This window comes from Triticum aestivum, chromosome 6D (genome assembly GCF_018294505.1).
Source record: "Triticum aestivum cultivar Chinese Spring chromosome 6D, IWGSC CS RefSeq v2.1, whole genome shotgun sequence".
NCBI lineage: Eukaryota > Viridiplantae > Streptophyta > Magnoliopsida > Poales > Poaceae > Triticum > Triticum aestivum.
This window is the reverse complement of record NC_057811.1, coordinates 256,370,106-256,395,555: the sequence shown is the minus strand read 5'-3', so window position 1 is coordinate 256,395,555 and position 25,450 is coordinate 256,370,106.

The window sequence follows — 25,450 nt, the reverse complement described above, 5'->3', positions numbered from 1 at the left end:
AACCAGCTCATGTTTTGGAGCTTGCTATCATAGTTCGTCTCCTGAGAATCTCGCAACGCCATCTCGTCGATTTGTGTTGCAAACTTTCTTCCCATACATGTTGTTTGAAATATCCCGTTACCAACCAGAGCTGAATCTCAGCACATATGATGGTTGGAACATTCCCAACATTGCATTTTGTTCCCGCCTTGCGCCGCCATTGTGCCAATCTCCCATGGGCTTCCCTTCTCAGCAATTTTTGTTCAGGATCATCTTTGGAAGTGGTCCTACCATGGGTCCCATCCAATTCCGATGATAAGCAAAAATCATCCATTGCATTGTCTTCAACGAGGTAGTCCACATCATCCATTCTAGTTTGAGTATGCCATTCTTTCGAACTCCGTCATACGATCATTTGTGATTTGCCTTAGGCTGGTATGGAGAGTTTCTCTGGTCTAGATATCAGAAGTAATTCTTTTTGCCACATAAGGGAATAATTCAACGAGCCACCTCCCCCAAGGTGCCCATTATGGAATCATGGCAATTCAGTCCTCGCTACGTTGTAACGCATCCGCCATCTACTTAAGCGTGGAATTGTTGCCTACCAAATTGAACTTCATCATCTGTTACTTTCCATCCCTCTCAATATGTGTTGTGTCTCAGCTCGAGAGATGTTTCCAAGTCTCACTCCATGAGTTGATCGTGAGTTGCTCGATCTTCGAGAAGATCGACTCTTTAGGGTTTCCCTTCCTTCTCATTGTCGTGTTGAATGGAATTCTCAGAGCAAGACGTCAAGACTAAGATGATGAATGGATCAACATATTAGAGAAGGGCAATTGTATCGAGAAGATTGTGTTAGCTTTGTGTCCCCTTTGTCTTCCTACCTCACGTCTTGAATCTCGGGACGAGATTCTTGTTTAGTGGGGGTGAGTTGTCACATCCCTAGTTCTAGTAATGCCTAGTGCTAGCTTCTGGTGTCGCATCATGTTTAAATTTTAGTTAAACTTGAAATGGGGATGTTCAAACCCTAGCACCAAATGAAATGCAACTAGGATCAAAATAAAAATATTTTCAATGAACCCAAAATGCTCTTCAGAAAAATTCATGATTTTTGAATTGGTCTAGAACCTCTGGCAAAATTGATGAACACTTTTCTAGGTCATTTATGGATTAAATCATAAGGTATTTGAATTTGGGCAGTTAAATGCTATAATTATTTTAAATGCTCAAATAATTCTGGAAATTGTTGAGGGCTGTTGTAAATATTTCAAAAGGTGCCCACAAATATTCCAGGAGTTGGAAAAATGGTTTACTATTATTACTAAATCAAAAACAGAAAAACAAATTAGAAAAGAAAAATAGAAAGAAGAGAGAGGAGAACTAACCTGGCTTACCTGACGGCCCAGCTGGCTGGCCCAGCCCAGCAGCCTTCCCTCTCGTCTACCTCGTCTGCCAGGAGGACGAGGGCGTGTTCCCGCGGCACGCCGGCCACCTCCTGCTTGCCGCTTGCTACTGGACGCGTCTAAGGGCGCTACGCAAACCCCCTGGCCTCTCTTTCTCTAGCCCGTGCTCTTCCCCTCCTCTGCTCCCTTCCTGCTCTCTGTTCGTGGGCACCGAGACCGCCGATGTAACACCCCGGATGTAACTTGCCATATTTGTAACTCCGACTCTTGCCATTTCCGGCTATGTGTTATGATTTTCCCTCCGTTGTCGGGTTTTGTTTTTCGTTTTTGCAGTTTGTTCATGTCATGCATTTCATATCATGTCATCATGTGCATTGCATTTGCATACGTGTTCGTCTCAGGCATCCGAGCATTTTCCCTGTTGTCCGTTTTCCAATCCGGCGCTCCTATCTCCTCCGGTGCACCCCTCTTGTTTTCTTTCGTGTGTGTGTGTCAAACTTTCTCGGAATGGACCGAGGCTTGTCAAGTGGCTTTATTATACCACCCGGAGACTACCGGTCAAGTTTCGTTCCATTTGGAGGTCGTTTGGTACTCCAACGGTTAACCGGGTATCCGCAAAGTCCATTTGAGTGTCCAGCAAAACCCCCCCTCAAAACCAGCCCAAAACCCACCAAACTCTCTTCCATGCTCTAGGTCGTTCGATCACGATCGTGTGGGCGAAAACCGCACCTCATTTGGAGCCTCCTAGCTCCCTCTACCTATAAATATGTGAGCATCCCGAAATAACATTCACAGTCCAAACCCTAGCTTCGTCCCTCCGCGCGCCGGACGAAATTCCTGCTCCGCCGCCGCCACGTGTCGCCGTCGCCCGTACGCTGCGGCCCGCCCGGCCCGTAGCTGGCCCGCGCGGCCCGCGCGCCCGCCGCCGCCGCCTCCGCGCCGCCCGCTGGCTCCCTCCGCCGCCGTCTCCGCGCCGCCCGGCCCCGCCGCCGACCGCCGCCGCGCCGCGGTTCCCCGCCGTCGACGCCGCCCTTCCCCGCGGGTCCGACGCCCCTCGCCGCCGGCGTCCCTGCCCGCCGTCGCCTCGCCTCCCCGCGCCATCTCCCCTTCCTCCCGTCGCCGGAGACGAGCTCGAGGAGCCCGGCCAGATCCGATCGGCACCTCACTGTAGCGGTTGACTTTCTCCCCCTTCTTTTTTCTCTAAGTCCTCATACTTTTGCAGCATATTGCTTTGTTCGATAGTGCATAACTCCTTGCATGTAGCTCGGATTCGCGCGTGTAATATGTCAAATTGTTCGCCTCGTGATGCTCTTCATTTTTTTAAATTGCACCATGTTCATTAGAGGTCATCTTGATGCCCAAATCTCTGTTGGAAGAGGGCTAGTTGCTGTTATTCTCTGGTTCTTATCAGAACTTGGAGATTTGTCATTTTTGTATCATTTATTCTGTGCATCTTATGAGCATGAGCTCTACATGTGTTTTGAAGTATGCCATGCCGTCTTTCCAGTGGTGTAGTCCATGTATTTTTGTGATCTCTGTGGTGACTAACACAAGCATGCAAAGTAGGCCCCGTAATGTTTCTGATTTCAGGGACTTAGTGATTTCTCTAAGTCCTTGTCTGCTGTTATTTTGTTGCCATGTAAACTTGATGCTACAGAGAGATCCATGCATATTTTGGAGATGTTCAGTAAGGATGTTTTGTATCTATAGTTGTCATTGATCCGTTCCTGCAATGGTTTGCAATTATGGAGTGCCATAGCATGACTCAATCTTGCTCTACTTTTGCTATAAAATATTTCTGGAAGATTCTTAACATGATATGCAATTTTGCCAAGCTTATTGTAGTTGATCCATACATGCTATGTATTTGTTCTTGCCATGGATAGCTCGATAAACATGCCATATTGATTTAGGTATGCTAGTTTTGTCATGCATTGCTCTGTAGTGAGTGCATCAAGCTCACAAAGAGGCCTACATATTATTATTTCTGCCATGCTCTGTTTTCTGCTAAGTCTGAAACCTGATAACGTAACTTGCTATGTTTACATGCTTGCCATTATATCTTCTGATCCTTTTTGGCTTATGGTCAGTAAGGGACTTTTGTCATATGCATTTCGTAGAACACTGCCATGCCTTGTTTTGCTATGTTAAGTTCCCGTAGCGTGTTGATTTCGTGCTCTGAACATTGCTACCTGAAGCTGTTTTCTGCCATGTCCAGTTTTTCACCAAGTCTGTGATCCTGTTATCTTTTGCACTTTTGCCATGCTTGTTTGAGCTTGTTATGTTGTGATCTAGCCGTAGCTCAGTGTTCATCTTTTGTCAAGAATCTCCTGTAGATTACTCGCATGTGCTTTGTTGCTATGTTGGAGTGCTGTAGCATTGTTGCTTGTTGCATTTCAAGTGCTATCATGCTGTTAATCGCAGATTCGTGTCATTCTTGTTTTGCTCGCCATTTGCAAACCGTGCATCCGATTCCGGTGATCTTTATATCGATTTCGACCGAAATCATCTCATCTTTCCAGTGGCATGCTTGGTTTGCCAAGTTACTGCCATATTCATCATTTTCCTTCCGGAGCACGCATATGCATCGCATATCATATCTCGCATATCATACATGTTTTGCATCATGTTGCTTGTGCATTTCTCGTGGTTGATTGTGGTTCCATTTGTTTGTGTTCTTGTCTTAGGTAGAGCCGGGAGACGAGTTCGTGAACGAGGAACCTGTTGAGTACGCTTACGAGGATCAAGCTTTCGACAACTCTGAGAACCTTGCAGGCAAGATGACCACCCCTCGAAATCACTTCTATCTTTGCGATGCTAGTTGTTCGCTCTATTGCCATGCTCCGCTACCTATCACTTGCTATATCACGCCTCCCATATTGCCATGTCAGCCTCTAACCATCCTTTCCTAGCAAACCGTTGTTTGGCTAAGTTACCGCTTTTGCTCAGCCCCTCTTATAGCGTTGCTAGTTGCAGGTGAAGTTGAAGTTTGTTCCATGTTGGAACATGGACATGTTGGGATATCACAATATCTCTTATTTAATTAATGCATCTATATATTTGGTAAAGGGTGGAAGGCTCGGCCTTATGCCTGGTGTTTTGTTCCACTCTTGCCGCCCTAGTTTCTGTTATACCGGGATTATGTTCCTTGAGTTTGCGTTCCTTACGCGGTCGGGTGATTTATGGGACCCCCTTGACAGTTCGCCTTGAATAAAACTCCTCCAGCAAGGCCCAACCTTGGTTTTACCATTTGCCGCCTAAGCCTTTTTCCCCGGGTTTTCGCGAGCCCGAGGGTCATCTTTATTTTAACCCCCGGACCAGTGCTCCTTCGAGTGCTGGCCCAAACCGAGCGATGTCCGGCGCCCCCTGGGCAACCAGGGTCTATGCCAACCCGATGTCTGGCTCATCCGTTGTGCCCTGAGAACGAGATATGTGCAGCTCCTATCGGGATTTGTCGGCACATTCGGGGGCTTTGCTGGTCTTGTTTTACCATTGTCGAAATGTCTTGTAAACCGGGATTCCGAGACTGATCGGGTTTTTCCGGGAGAAGGTTTATCCTTCGTTGACCATGAGAGCTTATGATGGGCTAAGTGGGGACACCCCTGCAGGGTATTATCTTTCGAAAGCCGTGCCCGCGGTTATGAGGCAGATGGGAATTTGTTAATGTCCGGTTGTAGAGAACTTGTCACTTGACCCAAGTAAAATACATCAACTGCGTGTGTAGCCGTGATGGTCTCTTCTCGGCGGAGTCCGGGAAGTGAACACGGTCTGAGTTATGTATGACATAAGTAGGTGTTCAGGATCACTTCTTGGTCATTGCTAGATGACGTCCGTTCCGTTGCTTCTCTCCTCGCTCTCATTTGTGCAAGTTAGCCACCATATATGCTTTTGCCGCTGCAGCTCCACCTCATTACACCATCCTTTCCTAAGAGCTTAAATAGTCTTGATCTCGCGGGTGTGAGATTGCTGAGTCCTCGTGACTCACAGATTCTACCAAAACAGTTGCAGGTGCCGACGATGCCAGTGCAGATGATGGCGTCGATCTCAAGTGGGAGTTCGATGAGGAACGTGGTCGTTACTATGTGTCTTTTCCTGATGATCAGTAGTGGAGCCCAGTTGGGACGATCGGGGATCTAGCATTTGGGGTTGTCTTATTTTCATCTGGTTTTTGACCGTAGTCGGTCTATATGTTTGTATTTTGGATGATGTATGATATATATTCATGTATTGTGTGAAGTGGCGATTGTAAGCCAACTCTTTATCCCATTCTTGTTCATTACATGGGATTGTGTGAAGATGACCCTTCTTGCGACAAAACCACTATGCGGTTATGCCTCTAAGTCGTGCCTCGACATGTGGGAGATATAGCCGCATCGTGGGCGTTACAGCCGACGAGCACCACCGCGACCACAGCCTTCCCCGTGCCTCTCCGACGTGACCTCGAGCTCCGCCATGGACCCATACGCCATCTTCACCGAGCCACGCGATGGGAAGAGCCCCAGAGCGCCGTCCCCGACGTCTTCTTCCTCCTCGGGCCACTTAGATCGCCGGCGACCTCCCGTCGTCACCAGCCCCTCTCCGAGCATGCCGAGGCCTTCGTTCAACTCGCTGTGAGCTTTTGCGTCTTCCCCTTCCTCCTCGAGCTCATTCCTGTCCTGTAGCCGCCGATTCCACCGGAGCCGCGAGCTCGGCTCTGCCGGCCATGTCGCCGTCGTGGCCACAGTCACCTAGAGCTACAACTGAGTGCACAACCGTGCTCAACGCAATGCCAGAAGCCCAAAACCCCCTCCAGTTGCTGCTGCCGTGCACTGCAACGCCGAAACCACTGAGACCCGAACTCCGGCCGCTGCCTTTGAGCTCGCTGCCGTCGATATAGGTCGCCCCCGGCGTAACTGACTGCACCACTCGACGCGCGGGATCTCCAGCTGTCCGTAGGCGGTCTCCTCCGTCTATTTAGATGCCGGAGCACGAAACCCGCGGCTCTCCGCCGCGTCTGGCCTCGCCGGCGTCGAGTCGCCGGCAGGTTTTGACCCATTTGACCCGGGTTTGACCACCGTTTGACACCCAGTGGGTCACTGACGTGTGGGCCCGGCCCCTGCTAACTTTTGGTTAAATTAATAACTAATTTTAGTTAAGCCACTGACTCACTGACATGCGGGCCCCTCCCGACTAATTAAACTAGGTTAGGTTTAATTTATATTAGGATTAGCCACAGTCACTGACATGTGGGTCCCAGCCGTCAGGTTGGACCTGGGCTGGCGCCTTTGACCTGCTGACGTAGTGATGAGGTCACTCTGATGTCATAAAGTCTTTTTCTGGAATTTAAATAAATCTAAAAGATTTCTTTATTTTCAGAAAATGTCCAGAACTTCAAAAATCCATAGATATTAATCTATAACTCCTAATGAAATAAATCATATATGAAAAATTATCAGAAAAATCCAATATATCCATTGGTACTGGTTTCATGCATGATAAAGCAACTTAACCTTGCTGTATAGATCAAAACATGTTAATGCACTTTGGAAATTCATAGTTTAAATTTGAATTTGAACCTTTGGTTCAAATCAACTCAAACCCTTCTGTTGCTAGCTGCATTAGCTCAAATCACATCATATTGCCATGTCACATTCATGCATCATATTGTCGCATTGCATTGATTATGTTCCTTCTCTGTTTGCCGGTGTTGTTCCCTCTCAGTAGACGTGTTCCGACGATGAGTTCGATGACACCGATGAAGAGCTATACTATCTTCAGAAGTTCCAGGCAAGCAAAACCCCCTTGTTCATTCCGATACAATCCCACTCTTTCGCTCCTGCTCTCTTTTACTGCATTAGGACAACAATGATTCAACTGTTACATGCTGTGGTAGTTGAACCCCTTTCCTTTGCATGACCTGTCATTGCCACAGTAAATAGATGAAAGCCACTAGCATGAGTAGGAGTTGTTTGAGCCCTGATGTGCCTACTCATTCATGCTTGTTGTCATGCCTGGTACTGCTTAGAGCTGAGTCAGGTCCGATTCATCGGGGATGAATTGGAATGTGGTGAACACGTCTTACTGTTGAGAGCAAAGTGTGTGAACACGAATTGGTAAAGGTAGTGGTGAGAGGCCATGTACGAGTACATGGTGGGTTGTCTCATTGAAACCGCCCTCAGGAACTAAGTTCTGTGTTTGTGATCCATGAACAGCTACTACCACACATTGGGATCCTTAATTCACTCTCTCTACTTATGAACCACCCATGTCCTCTGTCCAGGAGTTGCAAGTAGTTTCTGGTGTTTGTAGTATGCTGGAGTCCGTGCACAGCGCTGACCCGAGGGGTAGGCTGTGATGCGGTAGGCACGTGGCCCAGTGTACCGAGTCGCCTGTTTGGTGACCCGGGAACCCTGCACACATTGTTCGGGGCCGTATGTGGAAACCTCGGCCGGACTCCCTGCGGATGGAACCTGAATAGGCGATAAACCTGGACTAGGGACTTGTGTGGTTAGTCAGGTCGTGGCCGACACCCTCGCCAGGCTTCCGCTTGAAGGTTGCCTAGATACATAACGTGTACATGGCGGTAAGTGGCGAGAGTGTGTATGAAGAAGTACACCCCTGCAGGGTTAACATGATCTATTCGAATAGCCGCGTCCGCGGTAAAGGACTTCTGGGTTGCATGTACAGTTCATAGACAAGTGAAAGTGGATACTCCAAAATGTGCAAGATAAGCGTGAGTGCTATGGATGGCGTTCTCGTAGGGAGACGGGAGCGGATCCATAGTGGTGTATTGATAGGTGAATATGTGGACTCGTGTGCGCCACCCCAAAAGAGTAACTTGCAGACGTAGTTTAGGATAGCCACTGAGTCAAAGCTGGCTTGCTGCAGTTAAAACTCCACCACCCCCCTTTGTTGATACTGATGCATATGTAGTTAGTTCTGGTGTAAGTCTTGCTGGGTACATTTGTACTCACGTTTGCTTAATTTATGTTTTTGCAAAGAGACTTCAGTCTCGCTAGTAGTTCCACGTGGACTTCGACATTTAGCTTGTTACCTCAGCTACGATCTTGTGCCCTCGGCAGGGTCTAAAAAGTCAGGCTTCTCAGCCTTTTCATTTGTAGTTGTCTGTACTCAGACAAGTTAAGCTTCCGCTTGTGCTTGTTGCTTGTATGACTTTAATGCGGGGTCCTCAGACCCATGTTTGTAATATCTGGCTCTTCGGACCTAATGAATAAATACTGAGTTATAGAGTTTTGCTGTCATGCCATGTTGTATTTGCACATATCGAGCATATTGTGTGTATGATTTGAAATGCTTGGTATATGTGGGATCCGACAACCTAGTTGTTTATCCTTGGTAGCCTCTCTTACCGAGAAATATCTCCTAGTGCTTCCACTGAGCCATGGTAGCTTGCTACTGCTCCGGAACACTTAGGCTGGCCGGCATGTGTCCTTCTTCGTTCCTGTGTCTGTCCCTTCGGGGAAATGTCACGCGGTGTTTACCAGAGTCCTGTTAGCCTGCTACAGCCCGGATTCTCCGGAGTCCTGTTAGCCCAGCTGCTACAGCCCGGATTCACTCGCTGATGACCGACACATTCGTTGCTGGGTCATGTATGCCTGTCCCGGTAAGTTAGTGCCACTTTGGGTTTACGACTAGTCATGTCGGCCCAAGTTCTTTGTCATATGGATGCTAGCGACGCTATCATATATGTGAGCCAAAAGGCGCAAACGGTCCCGGACCAGGTAAGGTGGCACCCGTGGGAATACCGTGCGTGAGGCTGCAAAGTGATATGATGTGTTACATGCTAGGTCAGTGTGACTTAGGATCGGGGTCACGACAATTTTTCATATATAAATTATTTTAATCTGAGCTACGGTTGAATTTCTGTAATTTTTTGAAGTTTAAGCAATTCTCTGGAATTCCCTGATTATTTTAAAACGCCAGAAAAGCTTTAGTGCGTCAGCAAGATGACAGCACTGCGTCAGCAGGTCAACTGGGTTGACCCAGGTCAAACCTGACGTGTGGGGTCCACACGTCAGTGACACAGGGACTAATCCCGGTCAAAACCTGCGCTGACTGGGTTTTGTCGGTGGGTCCCCAGACTTGCCTGCATGCGGCCCACGGAGTGGCTCCACTACCGGCCTGGTACAACCCATCTTCACCAGCAAACACTCAAGACACAAGACCTCCTCAAGGGCAGCCTCACTTGGCTGGCTCGCGAGGAGCGGAGAGATCAAGGCGAGGGGCACCTCACGAGGTTCCGGTGATGTGAGCCATGACGACCAAGACCAGGCGGGCGGCAGACGGGCGCTAGCGGGCGAAGTGTACTGGTTTCCTCTTTGGTGCTGAAGGAGCAGGCGCAGGCGAGGAGTCCCGAGGCATCTGGCAAAGGTTTCCATATCGGTGCAACGAAACCAAGACCAGCAGGACGACAGGATGGAGGTCATCGCGGAGCCCATGATGGCCTCACCACCAGAGCCTTTGGCAGGCGAAGACCACCTTTTGTCAGGATAGCTTGTACTAGCTGTCCCCCTTCAAATTGGCCATTGTGGGATGCCTTCCTGCCTAATATTCGGGAAAGGGACCCGGGCCGCTATAAATAGGACTAGCCACCACCGTAAAGGGTAACTCATCTTGGATCAGATCCATTCCATCCACACACGCACAAGCTCACCGAGCTCAAGAACACCTCTCCTCAGGAGGTAGTTCTTCCCTTGTACTGGTTCATCCCCCGCCTACAAGGCAATCCACCACACCACACTGGAGCAGGGTTTTGCGCCACATCGGTGGCCCGAACCAGTATAAACTCTTGCGTCCCTTGTTCCTCGGGTTCGGCGAGCAAGGCTTTGAGATCATGGTGAGAGCGTGAGCTAGGGGGAGAGAGATCTTTGTGCGCACCCCAGAGTTCGAACCTCAAGGGTTTTGCCGGAACCCGTAATCCGACAGGTTTGACCCTGTAGTAGGGCCCGCTGCCAGTGGTGGTGGGGTGGCTAATTAGAGGGATTAGCTGCTAATGACAGTGCCACATCATCATCGCCGGAGGTTAACTGGCGACGACCACAGCTGACGGCGGGGGTTCACTATGTGCTCGATACAGGGCACCATTCGACGCGTGGTTTGCGGCTATGGTTAGTTGTGGTACTCGCACATCTGGTGGAGCAAACGGAAGGAGCTGGGGTGGCCGGAATCATGGCCGGCGACGAAGTTTGCGGCGGCCGGAGTTCGGGTTCGACGGAAAATCTTGTCAGGTCGCATAAACGTTCGCCTCTTGGTACCTACAGAACCTACGCGAGCTCACGAGTGCGTTGATTATACGCACGGGTCCAAAAGGTCGCCATAGCATCGCCGGCGACGAGCTGGGCGGCGGTGAGTGTTCGGTCTTCATGGGTTCGAATGCTATGGCGATGAATACAGAGTAAAAACAGAGGGGAAAGAACCGCTAGCTCACAACGATGTCGTAGCCATTCTTAGTGTGCTCGGGGAGGCTCTGGTTCGTCGGCGAGCTCGGGTTCTTTGCCGGCAGCCGAAGGTTGAAGAAGGAGTTGGGGACGATGATGCAAGGCTCTCTGGGTCGCCTGGCTCGGCGTGGACGACGAAGACTGTGGGTCGGAGCGTTTGCACGCGGTCGTGGGGCGATGGGTGGTCGGTGGACGCTGTGGCGGCGGACAGCGGCGACGGCTGCGTTGGAGGGAGATCCAAGGGAGGGGGAAGCGGTCCAGGGAGAGAGAGAAGAGGAGCAGGGGGTCGCGGGGCATCTCTGGGCGGATCAGGACGAGGGGGGGAGCGGATGCGTGGCTAGCAGGAGGTGGCTGCGGCTCGGCTGTGCACGCACCACGCACTATGCCACAAGGCATGAGGAAGACGACGAGGTGAGGAGGTGGGCTGGGCCCTCTACAGTGTTCGGCCGCAGCTGGGCCGCGCCAGGTAAGGCCACGTAAGTTTCTGCTCTGTTTTACTCTTCTGTTTTATTTTCTTTTTATTTATTCATTTGCCACTGATTCAAATTCAAAAGAAATTCATAACAGGGCAAAACCTTCTGAATATTTTTATGTAGCCATGATGGACTTCTCCAAAGGCACATAAATAATTTCAAGGCCTTTTGAATTTTATTCTATATAAAATGAATATAATCCAAAACTCAAATACATATTGATTTAATTTCGAAGTCCCAAAATAAATATCTCCGAGCTTCCAAAAATATTGGTTTGAATTTTACCTCTTGCCAATATTTTCAAAGGAAAATAGGAACATTTTCTTGGACTTCTTTGATTAGATTTTAATGTTGATTATTTCTGAAACGATTTCTGAGGGTTTCAACTAACCTCAATTCAAATTTATTTGAAATTTAAACATGATGCTCACATGAAAGCTAGCCTAGGTCATACCGGAACTAGGGATGTGTTAGTATCTCACCACTAACAGTGCAAAAAGCACCTTCCTGCGTAATTCTGGATTGGTTGTCAAGGTAACCTCGTCCAAATCGCCTAATGAACCAAATCTGCCAGCTAGACAGAGTGATATATCTATGCTCCAGACACAAGTCCAATCCCTAATGGACGTTGTTTCGGAAACAAGAATAGTGGTTGACAAATGTCGTCAAGATACGAATGGTTTTGAAACCATACTACCATATATTTGATTCATTGTTCAAGAGCAATGGTGGAAAAAAGGGGAAATCATGCTGCTCCATCAGATTCTACAGCCTGAAACATTAGCACTCAGGTCAAATGATCTTTGCTTCTATACATCTGATGGTGCTTTTATCTGCAAGGATTGTAAATTTTATGCCAACAGGGCTTTTGTTGTATGGTTGGAATTTATTTTGTTGTGATACAACATTTATGGTGCTGCCAAAGGCTGCAGAAATTACGATGCTATTTTTGCATAGTGTAGGTTTATCTTAGTAAAGTATTCGGCCGAAAGCTTCGTAGGAGCCCAACGTAACAACACTCGTCGGGCCCATTCCAATTGGGCTAAAAACGATTATGGGCCGTAATTAGCATGTAGCCCACTAAAAATATCTTGGCCTAAATCAGGATAAGATTTCATATTTTTTTGGTAGGCCCATGCCCACAGTAGGCCTTTAACAGGCCTAAACATAATTTGGGCCCTTGGTAAAAATAGGCCGTTTACATGTGTAAATATCTCGAGCCCATAAAAAACACGGGCCTTTAATTGGCCGAAAGTGAGATTGGGCCCTGATTGTGCCAAATAACCCACTGGTCATTAGCAGGCCGAAATGAATCTCAGCTCGTGGTGGCCCATTTACAACGCGAGTCGTTCACAGGCCGAAATTCAGACGGGCCGTAAATGCGCCGACCTACTACATGGGCCTTTAATAGGCTGGGAGTTCGGTCGGGCTTGATTAGTGTCAGTTTTATATGGGTCGTTAATAGGCCCAATGTGACGTTGGGCCACATATGGCCCATGGATTTCGTCCGGCGTTAACAGGCCGAAAATCACAACAGGCTGAAAGTGGCCCAAATGTACAGTGGGCCTCTAACAGGCCGAATGTCAGACATGGCCGAATATGACCCAAATCCTTCACGGTCATTTATGGGCCAAAAGTTTCAATGGCCTATAAATGGGCCCAAGTGAAGCAGGACCTTTAACAGGTCGGAAACACACCAGGCCGTAATTCGGCCCAAATACTTAGCACACTGTTAACGGGCCAGAAGTGACCATGGGCCGCGATGATGACAAGTTTAGGATGGGCCATTGACGGGCCGATTTGACACTAGTCGTACGGGCCTTAACTGCGAATGGTCCGTCTGCAAGCAGGCCATTAATGGCTCGGCCCGCTAATTTTGAATGGGCCATCCTTTTTAACCTAAATGGGCCGATGTTGGGCCTTGCCACATGTCGATGTATCATAGGCGCCTCCTGTCCGTTGAGCAGTTGACATCTGTCCTTTCATGGTGCTGACACGTGGTTGCTATAGCCAATGATAATTTTACACGTGGAAAATCCTCATTGGTCCCAGCTGTTAACGGGTTATCGGATCCAAACCCGTTAAGCTATGCCGTCGTAGAAGTGTTCCATGACATTAGCAAAATTATCATCACCGGTATGGCTATCTTGATTCTGTCATAAAATCGTCATGGATGTACATGCATGACAAAAAACGTGACCTACTGTGACAAACACGTATCATCACGAAAGTGTATTTTTTTGTAGTGAGAATATCTTGAGCACCGTTGGAGTATAGTACGCCTATGGATTACACGAGAAGGTGCATCGGCTACAGTCCACAGCCGGCATGTCAAGCACACTAAATCGCTCCCCAAATATCATTTCACTGTTCAATCGTCGCCGGTGAAAGATGGGGACGTGGACCCGCGTTGTGAGGGCAACTTCAGCTGCCCACTCCGGTGAGAGCGCGGCCGCAGCCGCCATGCGCATGCTAACAAGCTGCATGAGCATGACCGCAATCTGTGACTGGGCGGCCAAGGCAGCCCAAACGGCTGTTGTTGCTTGTCAGGTGGCCGCAGCAACATTTTCCTTGGGGATAGCAACTGGCGAGAGTGGCACACCACCTATGTGTTCTGCAGCGGCGGCCTTAGCCCTGATGGAGGCTGCCCACACCCAGCTCCTGGCGGTCACCGCACAAATTGAATGAAGCTTCTCCGACAACGGTTGGGAACCCATGGCCGAAGAATTGGCAATCGTTGGGAGCGCTCGAGCAGCCATCTATTCCTCCGCAGCATACCTTGCCATGACGAAGCCCGTCCGAGCCTAGATCGCGGCCGCCCACGCCCAGATCGTGGAGGCCTTTTCCAAAGAGATGGCCGACGCGGATGGCGAGATGCTTGCTGAGTATGGTGCGATGGATGCCATGGAGTCCGTTCCCCAGGAGATCGTCGGGCGTGAGCTGGACATGGAGGAGGCGGCGGAGATCGACGAGCACCAGCCGGACTAGTACTCTTTGTTTTGTTTAAATAAGAGCGCCGGTCTTTAATTTGTTAGAGTAATGTTTAGGTCAGCTAGCTCTGTTTAATTGCTGAACTTGCTCGATTAAGAAGTGTGGGTGTGCTATAGTGTCACATCCCTAGCTCTGGTTTGCTCTAGGCTAGCTAGTCAGGTGTGCATCATGTTTAAGTTTCAAATGAATTTGAAATGGGGATTGCCTAAACCCTAGCATTAAAGGAATTCACTAGGTTCAACTAAAATATTCTCAGTGACTCCAAATGGCTTTCAAAAATGTTCATCATTTCTGGGAAATGCTGGAAGCAATAACCAGACATGTTGCACATTTTCCATGACATATTTGGGCTCTGAATTAAATCATATAGTATTTGCATTTGGGCATTTAAATGCTATTAAATATTTTAAATGCTCAAATAATCATAAACTAAAATGTCTACTGTTGGATATATTCTAAACAATAGCCATGATTAGTTTCATGATTTTTGGAAATGCCCTGGCATTTTTAACAAAGCCCAGAACAAAATAATAAAATAGAAAACAGAAACTAAATTAGAGAAGAGAGAGAGAGAGAGAGAGTTACCTGGCCTTTCAGGCGGCCCAGCCGGCGGCCCAGCAGGCTGGCCCAGCCCAACTTCCCGCCTGTCGTCTTCCTCCTCGTGCCAGTGGGCACGAGGGCGTGTGGCCGCCGCGCGCGCCCACGCGCTCGGCCACCTCCTGCTTGGTTGGCCTCCCCGACCCCTCTGGACGACGCCACGCGCCACCCCGGGCCCCTCTCACTCCTCCCTCCATGCTCATCCCCTCCCTTGTCTCTCTCCCGCGACAACCGAGCAGAGCTCGTCGACGCCGCTCGTCGTTGCCGTGTCCACCGCCTCCCCCTTGCTTCCCCGACCAGCCCAGGAGCTCCGCCACATCGGCCCCGACCTCTCCGCCAAGTCAAGCAAGCCGGGACGCACTGCAACACCGCCCTGTCGCCGTCTTCAACCTCGGACCGCCGGAGATCCCTCTCGCCGCCCCGCTCGCTCCGGTGCTTCCCCGGGCACGCCGAGGCCACCTCTGCACTCGCCGTGAGCTCCTCTACCGATTCCCCCTTCTCCCATGTCCATTAGCTCAGCGTAGCCTTCGTTTCCGTCGAGACCGACACCTCACCGGCGCCGGACTTGACGCCGTCGTCATTTTGGTTCGCCTCCGTTTAAACCGAGCACGTAGCCGTGCTCAGTGCACCCCCAGGAGGCCATAGCACCCCTCCGCACCCCCTGTCATGCTCCCTAACGCCGCCCCCGTGCTAACCCGAACTCCGGCGGCCGCAAAAGAGCTCGCCGCCGTTGACTCCGTCCACCCCCACCCGAACCACGGCCACCCACAGATGCGCCTCACTTCCCTCTTTCAAACGCGCCCTTCCACGCGTCAAACGGTGGCCTGTAGGCGAAACCCGAGTCACTCCAGTGCGCCTCCGCCGCGTTTTGGTCGCCGCCGGCGTAACTCCGGCGAGGGTGACGTGGCGACATCATTAGCGGCTAATGACGCCACTAACTAACCCCCCTAGCTCACTGACAGACGGGCCCCGCCCTTAATTAACCACAGGGTTATTTCCTGTTTAAATTAAGCTAATGCCGTGGACCCCACATGTCAGCTTTGACTTTGGTCAAGTCAACGTTGACCGGTCCCACTTGTCATCCACCCAAACCAGCCAGTGACACTGACATGCGGGCCCCACCGTCCAGGTTTGACCTGGACCGCCCAGTTGACCTGCTGACATCACTGTGACGTAATGCTGACGCTATAAATCATTTTCTGGATTTATTCTTATACAGAAAATTCCAGAAAATGCCCTAAACTTCTAAAATTCATAGAAATTCAACCGTAGCTCAGAATGAAATAATTTATATATGAAAAATGATCAGAAAAATCCAATCTATCCATCTGTACCACTTTCATGCATGTTAGAACAATTTAAGGCTGCTGTTTAGGACAAATCATGTAAATGGCATTTGAATTTCCACATATGAAGTTTGAATTTGAACCTAAGGTTCAAACCAACTCCAGTTAATATGTTGCTAGTTGCATTAGCTCAAAACGCATTCATATTGCCATGCCATGATCATGCATCATATTGTGCATTGCATTGATTGTATTTCTTCTCTGTTGCCGGTATTTGTCCCCTCTCGGTAGACGATGTTCCGACGTTGTGATCGTTGACACTAATGAAGACTCAATGCTATCTTCAGAAGTGCCAGGCAAGAAAGCCCCCTTGTTCATTCCAATACAATCCCACTCTCTCGCTCCTGCTCTCTTTTACTGCATTAGGACAACAACGCTTCAACTGTTACTTGTTGCGGTAGTTGAACCCCTTTCCTCTGCATGACCTGTCATTGTCACAGTAAATAGATGAAACCCACTAGCATGAGTAGGAGTTGTTTGAGCCCTGATGTGCCTACTCATTCATGCTTGTTTGTCATGCCTGCTATTGCTTAGAGTTGTGTCAGGTCTGATTCATCGGGAATGAATTGGAAAGTTGTGAACATGTCCTACTGTGTGAGAGCTAAGTGTGTGAACACGATTTGGTAAAGGTAGCGGTGAGAGGCCATGTAGGAGTACATGGTGGGTTGTCTCATTGAAACCGTCCTCAGGAACTGAGTTCTGTGTTTGTGATCCATGAACAGTTACTACCACGCATGAATGCTTAAGTGCCCCTCTCGACTTATTAATCAACCTGATCTCTGTCCAGGAGTTGCAACTAGTCTCTGGTGTTTGTAGGTAGTGTTAGTAGTCTACCAAGTGGCACCCGGTACAGGTGGGCTTGGGACAGACTAGGCACACGTGGCCTGGTGTACCGAGTGGCACCCGGATGGTGGGCTCGGGAACCCTGCACACATCGTTTGGGGCCGTGAGCGACACCCCGGCCGGATCTCCTTGCGGATGGAACCCGAATAGGCGATAAACCTGGACGCGAGACTTGTGTGGTTAGTCAGGTCGTGGCCGACTCCCTCGCCAGGCTTCCGCTTGAAGGTTGCCGAGGTACACGAGGTGTACATGGTGGTAAGTGGCGAGAGCGTGTGTGACGAAGTACACCCCTGCAGGGTTAATATGATCTATTCGAATAGCCGTGTCCGCGGTAAAGGACTTCTGGGTCGCCTGTACAGTTCATAGACAAGTGAAAGTGGATACTCTAAAATGCGCAAGATAAGCGTGAGTGCTATGGATGGCGTTCTCGTAGGGAGACGGGAGCGGATCCATAGTGGTGTATTGATATGGTGAATATGTGGACTCGTGTGCGCCACCTCAAAAGAGTTACTTGCAGTCATAGTTTAGGATAGCCACCGAGTCAAAGCTGGCTTGCTGCAGTTAAACTCCACCACCCCCTTTGTTGATACCGATGCATATGTAGATAGTTCTGATGTAAGTCTTGCTGGGTACAATTGTACTCACGTTTGCCTATTTTATGTTTTGCAGAGAGACGTCAGTCTCGCTAGTAGTTCCGTGTGGACTTCGACGTTTAGCTTGTTACCTCAGCTACGATCTTGTGCCCTCGGCAGGATCTAGTAGATAGTCAGGCTTCTCAGCCTTTTCATTTATAGATGTCTGTACTCAGACATGTTAAGCTTCCGCATGTGCTTTGACTTGTATGCTCTGAATGTTGGGTCATGAGACCCATGTTTGTAATATCTGGCTCTTCGGAGCCTAATGAATAAATACTCTGAGTCGCAGAGTCTTGTTGTGATGCCATGTTGTATTTGCACATATCGAGCATATTGTGTGTATGATTGAAATGCTTGGTATGTGTGGGATCCGACAACCTAGTTGTTTATCCTTGGTAGCCTCTCTTATGGGGAAATGTAGTCTTGTGCTTCCATGAGCCATAGTAGTCCGCTACAGCCCGGTTCACCGGAGTCCTGCTAGCCCAGCACTACTGCTCTGGACACTTGACTGGCCGGCATGTGTTTCATATTGTTCCTGTGTCTGTCCCTTCGGGGAAATGTCACGCGGTGACATCCGGAGTCCTGCCTAGCCTGCTACAGCCCGGGTTCCCGGAGTCCTGTTAGCCCAGTGCTATAGCCCGGATTCGCACGCTGCTGACCGACACGTTCGATGTTGATTCATGTATGCCTGTCCCCATACGTTAGTGCCGCTTTGGGTTCACGACTAGCCATGTCGGCCCGGGTTCTCTGTCATATGGATGCTAGCGACATTGTCATATACGTGAGCCAAAAGGCACAAACGGTCCCGGGCCATGGTAAGGCGACACCCGTGGGAGTACCGTGCGTGAGGCCGCAAAGTGATATGAGGTGTTACAGGCTAGATCGGTGTGATTTGGAATCGGGGTCCCGACATATAGTCTCCTTTGTGTACCCAAATTATGCAATGACGTGGATGACCACTGTAACCAGGGAAATTCGGACCAAAATTTGCATGTTCAAACTCATCACACACTGGGTAAGCTATATGAATTGTTTGTGATGTTCACATATCGTACACAGTGCTGAATAAGGGATCGTGTATGATGACACTTTGCACGCCAGTTTTTTCGCTGCACCGATAAAAAAAATCCCCTTACCAAAAGCCACATTTTCCCTGTTTCCGACTTCCTTTCCAAGTTGAAACCTTCACTCCTTGCTTGCAGCGCCGCCTCGTCAACGGCGATCCTCCTTCACGCTGCTCGGCCTTGTCGATCCAGGCAGGTAATCCACACCCGACCCCCATCCTCCTCCTCCTTCCAAATCCCACATGCCCGGACCGCCGGCGTGACACCTTCCACCCAAATCACCGACCCCTCCCCCAAATAAGTGTCGCCCTAAGCCATGGTGCATGTAGTATAGCCAGGAGCTCAAGGAGCATTCGGTAGCGGAGAAGCAAATCGCAGCAGCATGCGTGGATTTGGTCGCGATGGCTGCCATTTGTGCTGACCCCCAGATCTTGGAGGAGCACCTCGCCGTCGAGGCCACCATCGATGCCTCATGCACCGACGCTGCGACACGGTTGGCTGCTTTAAATGATAATTCGTGGCATTTTCTCGAGTCCACTGTTGGTGCCCTTGACGAATACTACGAGGTGTTTTCTCAGCGTGCCCGTGCTTACCTCAACTCAAGAGCCAGCAGGTTGGTGCCCGGAGCGGCTCAGGCAACTCACTACTACGAGTAGGGCACCCATGATGTGGAGGCCCGATATGTCTCCAACATATCTACAATTTTTTATTGTTCCATGTTATTATATCATCTGTTCTGGATGTTTAATGCGCTTTAATATGCTCTTTTATATTATTTCTGGGACTAACCTATTAACAGGAGGCCCAGTGCCAGTTTCTGTTTTTTTGCCTATTTTGGTGTTTCACAGAAAAAGGATACCAAACGGAGTCCAAACAGAATGAAACCTTCGCGACGATCTTTCTTGGACCGAAAGCAAACTAGAAGACTTGGAGTTGAAGTCTGGGACTCTACAAGGCGTCAATGAGGTAGGAGGGCGCGCCCAGGGGGGTAGGCGCGCCCCCACCCTCGTGGGCCCCTCGTAGCTCCACCAACGTACTTCTTTTGCCTATATATACTCATATACCCTAAAAACATCAGGGGGAGCCATGAAACCACCTTTCCACCGCCGCAACCTTCCGTACCCGTGAGATCCCATCTTGGGGCCTTTTCCGGCGATCTGCCGGAGGGGGAATCGATCACGGAGGGCTTCTACATCAACACCATAGCCTCTCCTATGAAGCATGAGTAGTTTACCACAGATCTTTGGGTCCATAGTTATTAGCTAGATGACTTCTTCTCTCTCTCTCTTTCATTCTCAGTACAAAGTTCTCCTCGATGTTCTTGGAGTTATATTCGATGTAATACTCTTTTGCGGTGTGTTTGCCGAGATCCGATGAATTGTGGATTTATGAACTTGATTATCTATGAATATTATTTGGTGCTCCTCTGAATTCTTATATGCATGATTTGATATCTTTGCAAGTCTCTTCGAATTATCAGTTTAGTTTGGCCTACTAGATTGATCTTTCTTGCAATGCGAGAAGTGCTTAGCTTTGGGTTCAATCTTGCGGTGTCCTTTCCCAGTGAAAGTAGGGGCAGCAAGGCACATATTGTATTGTTGCCATCGAGGAAAAAAATATGGGGTTTATATCATATTGCTTGAGTTTATCCCTCAACATCATGTCATCTTGCTTAATGCGTTACTTTGTTCTTATGAACTTAATACTCTAGATGCATGCTGTATAGCGGTCGATGTGTGGAGTAATCGTAGTAGATGCAGAATCATTTCGATCTACTTGACACGGACATGATGCCTATATTGATGATCATTGCCTTAGATATCTTCATAACTATGCGCTTTTCTATCAGTTGCTCGGCAGTAATTTGTTCACCCACCGTAATACATGCTATCTTGAGTGAAGCCACTAGTGAAACCTATGGCCCCCGGGTCTCTTTCTTATTATATTGCATCTATTTTATTTACAACGCATCTCGTTTACTATTTTGCAATCTTTACTTTCGAATCTATACAAAAACAATACCAGAAATATTTACTTTACTATCTTTATTAGATCTCACTTTTGTGAGTGACAGTGAAGGGACGCGTTGGTTGCAAGGTTCTTGATTGTTTGTGCAGGTACTAGGTGACTTGTGCATTGTCTCCTACTAGATTGATACATTGGTTCTCAAAAACTGAGGGAAATACTTACGCTACTTTACTGCATCACCCTTTCCTCTTCAAGGGAAAACCAACGCATGCTCACGAGGTAGCAAGAAGGATTTCTGGCGCCGTTGCCGGGGAGATCTACGCCAAGTCAAGACATACCAAGTACCATCATAAACTCTTCTCCCTCGCATTACATTATGTGCCATTCGCCTCTCGTTTTCCTCTCCCCCACTTCTAAAACGATTTTCGAAAACCTTTGCCTTTTCTCCGCCCCTTTTCCGTTCATCTCTTTTCGCTTGCTTCTTGTCTGCTAGTGTGTTGGATTGATTGTTTGTCACGATGGCTGAAGATAATACTAAGTTGTGTGACTTTTTCAATACCAACAACAATGATTTTGTTGGCACTCCGATTGCTCCTACTACCGATGCTGAATCTTGTGAACTTAATACCGCTGTGTTGAATCTTGTTATGAAAGATCAATTTTCTGGCCTTCCTAGCGTAGATGCCGCTACCCATCTAAACAACTTTGTTGATTTGTGTGATATGCAAAAGAAGAATGATGTGGATAATGATATTGTTAAATTGAAGCTATTTCTGTTTTCGCTTAGAGATCGTGCTAAAACTTGGTTCTCTTCTTTGCCTAAAAATAGTATTCAATCGTGGAATAAGTGCAAAGATGCTTTTATCTCTAAGTATTTTCCTCCCGCTAAGATCATCTCTCTTAGGAACGATATTCTGAATTTTAAGCAACTTGATCATGAGCATGTTGCACAAGCTTGGGAGAGGATGAAATTAATGATACGTAATTGCCCTACACATGGTTTGAATTTGTGGATGATTATATAATTTTTTATGCCGGATTGAATTTTATTTCTAGAAATCTTTTAGATTCGGCTGCGGGAGGCACCTTTATGGAAATCACTTTAGGAAAATCTACTAAACTCCTAGACAATATTATGGTTAATTATTCTCAATGGCACACCGAAAGATCCACTAGTAAAAAAGTTCATGCTATTGAAGAGATTAATGTTTTGAGTGGAAAGATGGAAGAACTCATGAAATTGTTTGCTAATAAAAGTGTTTCTTCTGATCCTAATGATATGCCTTTGTCCACTTTGATTGAGAATAATAATGAATCTATGGATGTGAATTTTGTTGGTAGGAACAATTTTGGTAACAACGCGTATAGAGGAAACTTTAATACTAGGCCTTTTCCTAGTAATTCCTCTAATAATTATGGTATTTCCTACAACAACTCTTATGGAAATTTTAATAAGATGCCCTCTGATTTTGAGACTAGTGTTAAAGAACTTATGAATTCGCAAAAGAATTTCAATGCTTTGCTTGAATAAAAATTGCCTAAGATTGATGAGTTGGCTAGGAACGTGGATAGATTTCTCTTGATGTTGATTCTTTGAAACTTAGATCTATTCCACCTAAGCATGACATCGATGAGTCTCTCAAAGCCATGATAATTTCCATTGATGAGTGCAAAGAAGAACCGCTAGGATGCGTGCTAAAAAAGATTGCTTTGTGAAAGCGTGTTCTTCTAGTTTTCATGATAATAATGATGAAGATCTAAAAGTGATTGATGTGACTCCAATTAAATCTTTGTTTTCCAATATGAATCTTGATAAAGATGGGACTGGAGATGAGTCAACTTTAGTTAAAAGGTGTCCCAATGATTCAGAGTTTTTAGATCTTGATGCAAAAATTGATAAAAGTGGGATTGAAGAGGTCAAAACTTTACAAAGCGATGAACCCACTATATTGGATTTCAAGGAATTTAATTATGATAATTGCTCTTTGATAGATTGTATTTCCTTGTTGCACTCCGTGTTAAATTCTCCTCATGCTTATAATCAAAATAAAGGTTTTACTAAACATATTGTTGATGCTTTAATGCAATCCTATGAAGAAAAGCTTGAACTAGAAGTTTCTATCCCTAGAAAACTTTATGATGAGTGGGAACATACTATTAAAATTAAGATTAAAGATTATGAATGATATGCTTTATGTGATTTGGGTGCTAGTGTTTCCACGATTCCAAAAACTTTGTGTGATGTGCTAGGTTTCCGTGAATTTGATGATTGTTCTGTAAATTTGCATGTTGCGGGTTCCACCATTAAGCAACCTATGGGAAGGATTAATGATGTTCTTATTTTTCCAAATAGGAATTATGTGCCCGTAGATTTCATTGTTCTTGATATAGATTGCAACCCTACATGTCCTATTATTCTTGGTAGACCTTTCCTTAGAACGATAGGTGCAATTATTGACATGAAAGAAGGAAATATTAGATTCAAATTTCCGTTAAGGAAAGGTATGGAAAACTTTCCTAGGAAGATAATTAAATTTCCTTATGAATATATTATGAGATCCACTTATGGATTGCATACCAAAGATGGCAATACCTAGTTCTATACTTGCTTTTATGCCTAGCTAGGGGCGTTAAACTATAGCGCTTGTTGGGAGGCAACCCAATTTTATTTTTGTTCTTTACTTTTTTTTCCTGTTTGGTAATAAATAATTCATCTAGCTTCTGTTTATATGTGGTTATATGTTTTAATTAGTGTTTTTGCCAAGTAGAACCTCTGGGAAGACTTGGGTGAAGTCTTTGCGATCTTGCTGTAAAAAACAGAAACTTTTGCGCTCACGAGATTAGCTGCCATGTTTTACTGGAGAGTGATTTTAGGTTGATTCTTTTTGAAGATGATTAATAGACAAATTACTCACTTCCACCAATTTATTTTAGAATTTTTGGAGTTCCATAAGTATTCGAACATTACATATTGCTACAGACTGTTCTGTTTTTGACAGATTCTGTTTTTAGTGTGTTGTTTGCTTATTTTGATGAATCTATGAGTAGTATCGGGGGGCATGAACCATAGAGAAGTTGGAATAAATTAGGTTTAACACCAATATAAATAAAGAAAGAGTTCATTACAGTTCCTTAAAGTGGTGGTTTGTTTTCTTATACTAACGGAGCTCATGAGATTTTCTGTTGAGTTTTATGTTGTGAAGTTTTCAAGCTTTTGGGTAAAGATTTGATGGATTTTGGAATAAGGAGTGGCAAGAGACTAAGCATGGGGATTAGCAAGGCACCCCAAGGTAAAATTCAAGGACAACCAAAAGCCTAAGCTTGGGGATGCCCCAGAAGGCATCCCCTCTTTCGTCTTCGTCTATCGGTAACTTTACTTGAGGCTATATTTTTATTCACCACATGATATGTGTTTTGCTTGGAGTGTCTTGTATGATTTGAGTCCTTTATTTTTAGTTTACCACAATCATACTTTCTGTACACACCTTTTGGGAGAGACACGCATGAATCAGAATTTATTAGAATACTCCATGTGCTTCACTTATATCTTTTGAGCTAGATAATTTTGCTCTAGTGCTTCACTTATATCTTTTTAGAGCATGGTGGTGGTTTTATTTTATAGAAATTATTGATCTCTCATTCCTCACTTATATTTTTTTAGAGTCCTTTAGAACATCATGGTAATTTTCTTTGGTTATAAAACTAGTCCTAACGTGATGGGCATCCAAGATGGGTATAATAAAAACTTTCATATAAAGTGCATTGAATACTATGAGAAGTTTGATTCCTTATGATTGTTTTGAGATATGAAGATGGTGATATTAGAGTCATGCTAGTTCAGTAGTTGTGAATTTGAGAGATACTTGTGTTAAATTTTGTGATTCCCGTAGCATGCACGTATGGTGAACCGTTATGTTATGAAGTCGGAGCATGCTTTATTTTTTGATTGTTCTCCTTATGATTGGCATTCGGGGACGAGCGATGGTCTTTTCCTACCAATCTATCCCCCTAGGAGCGTGCGCGTAGTACTTTGTTTCAATAACTAATAGATTTTTGCAATAAGTACGTGAGTTCTTTATGACTAATGTTGAGTCCATGGATTTCGCCGGTACCATAAACCCACCATTACCTTCCTCAAAACAGCCACCATACCTACCTATTATGGCATTTCCATAGCCATTCCGAGATATATTGCCATGCAACTTTCCACCATTCCGTTTATTATGACACGCTCCATCATTGTCATATTGCCTTGCATGATCATGTAGTTGACATCGTATTTGTGGCAAAGCCACCTTCATAATTCTTTCATACATGTCACTCTTGATTCATTGCACATCCCAGTACACCGTCGGAGGCATTCACATAGAGTCATATTTTGTTCTAAGTATCGAGTTGTAATTCTTGAGTTGTAAGTAAATAAAAGTGTGATGATCATCATTATTAGGGCATTGTCCCATGTGAGGAAAGGATGATGGAGACTATGATTCACCCACAAGTCGGGATGAGACTCTGGAAAAACAATAAAAAAAGAGGAAAAAAAGAGGCCATAAAAAAGAGAGAAAGGATCCAAATAAAAAAAAGAGAGAAAAAGTGAGAAGGGGCAATGCTACTATCCTTTTACCACACTTGTGCTTCAAAATAGCACCATGATCTTCATGATAGAGAGTCTCTTATGTTGTCACTTTCATATACTAGTGGGAATTTTTCATTA